This window comes from Harmonia axyridis, chromosome 4 (assembly GCF_914767665.1).
Source record: "Harmonia axyridis chromosome 4, icHarAxyr1.1, whole genome shotgun sequence".
Taxonomy (NCBI): Eukaryota; Metazoa; Arthropoda; class Insecta; order Coleoptera; family Coccinellidae; genus Harmonia; species Harmonia axyridis.
This window is the reverse complement of record NC_059504.1, coordinates 19,327,753-19,329,965: the sequence shown is the minus strand read 5'-3', so window position 1 is coordinate 19,329,965 and position 2,213 is coordinate 19,327,753. Positions and strand designations below refer to the sequence as shown.

Genomic DNA, 2,213 nt, shown 5'->3' with positions numbered 1-2,213 from the left:
GTGTTTACCCGCCGAACGGAGTGAGGCGGATAATTTAAACGAGCCATGAAAAGTCCCTTCAACTCCGAATGAAATATGCTATTTTTTTTTCAAACGTTTTGTAATTCATACAATCAAATTCTGAACAAAATCGTACGAGAATATATCAGATTTGCACAGCTTTCATGGTTATATTTTATTATTATATGTTGGTACTTCGAACTCTCTCGTCAGCCGACACGGATTTATCTGTCACTTCATCGTTTATTTTCATTTCGTTCGAAGTACCAACAAAAAATAATAAAATGTAACCATGAAAGCTGTGCAAATCTGATACATTCTAGTACGATTTTGTTCAGAATTTGATTGTATGAATTACAAAACGTTTGAAAAAAAAAATAGCATATTTCATTCGGAGTTGAAGTGACTTTTCATGGCTCGCTTAAATTCCCCGCCTCACTCCGTTCGGCGGGGAAACATAAGCTTGCCATCACAGAATACTAATAATAAGAAATGCAATCTCCCTACTAATCTGTGGAAACAAAATAGCCGCCATCTTGATTAGGTCCGCACTAGCGACACCAACGGGCAAAGTGAGAAATAGGCTTTCTTCAGGGCGGGAAAATTTGAAATTACCGCAAGAAAGTTTGAAATGTAAGCGGCCTTTAATTCTACTAGTAAAAAAAACAAAAATTGATTTCACTCTATATTATTTGACTTCTATCTAATATTTCAATGGACACACTACATGGAACAAACAGAAATACAGTACATAATTTATAATATTGTTGGTTGATAATGACTGTACGATTGAATGAAATTAGCAGGTAAAGGTCAAAAATTAATCATGGAAATCACATTTATTAGTTGCCGACCAGTTTCGTTATACCTTTAGGGCTCTGAAAGAAGGAATACAATATTAAATATAAACTTAAGTCTATGAAAGTGTAAAAAAATTATCTATTTTGATGTTCTCTGGTTTCAGAGCAATTGCAACCCCTTCGTATTTTGAAAAATGACGAGCTTTTTGTGAGAGGTCTGCGATATATGGGATTTTAAAGTATGTTGGCTTCACGTCGGCAACTAATAAATGGGTTTTCCATGATTAATTATTGACCTTTACCGGTCAAATTCATTCAATCATTTATAATTCTGTTGAAAATTGATGATATAGTAATCAAACAGCCATTTTAGGATGTACATAACAAATGGAGTCGTCCATCGAAGATTTGAGGCACTCATTTCAATCCTTAGACTAGACCAAAAGTTGTGCAGACCTGTAAACAGATATTAGAATGTCAACGAATTCATTCAACAATTTTATGATCAATAATAAGTTTTTTTTTTTTATAGGTGAAAAATCTTGCACAAAACAAACACAATAAAGCTTTGTACAGCTGCCTGAGAGGATCCTTCCTCACAGGGGACACTGCAAGGGTCCGCACTCAAACAGTAGTGTCAGATTCTTACTGACTAAAAAACACCATCGGTAAAAAAACAAATCTCTAATAAATATATCACAAATAATAATTTTGGAATTGAAATGAGTTTTTTTAAATACCAAATTATGTTTGGTTTTTCAAACTAAAAACAAATAACATAATATAAGATCAAAAGATTTAAAAATTTTTTTTATTGAACAAATTGATTTTTTTTTAATACTCACAAAGATAAATAATAAAAATGTTGGTTTTTCAAACAAAAAATAAATTAACATAATATCTAATATCAGTCTTAACGGATAAAATTTTTTTTTTCAACGAATGTTGAATATTTTTCAATACTACTATCCGAAAATGTTTGGTTATAACTGCAACTGTCGAATGTCAATTTGGATTTTGGAACATTATCCTTCTTGTCATGAGCGACAGAGATAACCATACATCTTCTATCTCTTTCATTCTCTGTTAGGTAGGCGCATAGAATATTTGTTTCCAATTTAGTACTACGAGTTTCACCCCCCTGCTTGCCATGAAAAGTGACACTTCTCCTCCTTATGATATAATATACTATTGAATTAGAATTATTCACTTTTCCCTGCGCCGGAGGGAAAAGTAGAACTTTTCGATGATCCTGTCAGTCGAGAAAAGACGTTGTTATTGTACGTTTGAAAAAAAAAGTATTAGTCCTATAGCTCCATAGTTGTATGATATATTGAAAATTGATATATTATAATACATATATCAATATATAATATATTATATATTATAATATATTGTATTTTAAAAATTGAA

General features: G+C 31.5%; 1 long non-coding RNA gene across 1 annotated transcript; it reads right to left on the bottom strand.

Moving 5' to 3' along the window:
* Nucleotides 1-672: 672 nt before the first annotated feature.
* On the bottom strand, nt 673-1,941 carry LOC123678513. The gene is made up of 2 exons (XR_006747264.1): nt 1,646-1,941; nt 673-1,256 (listed from the first exon to the last, which is right to left on the bottom strand). It is a non-coding gene; the product is annotated as an uncharacterized LOC123678513 (long non-coding RNA).
* Nucleotides 1,942-2,213: the final 272 nt, after the last annotated feature.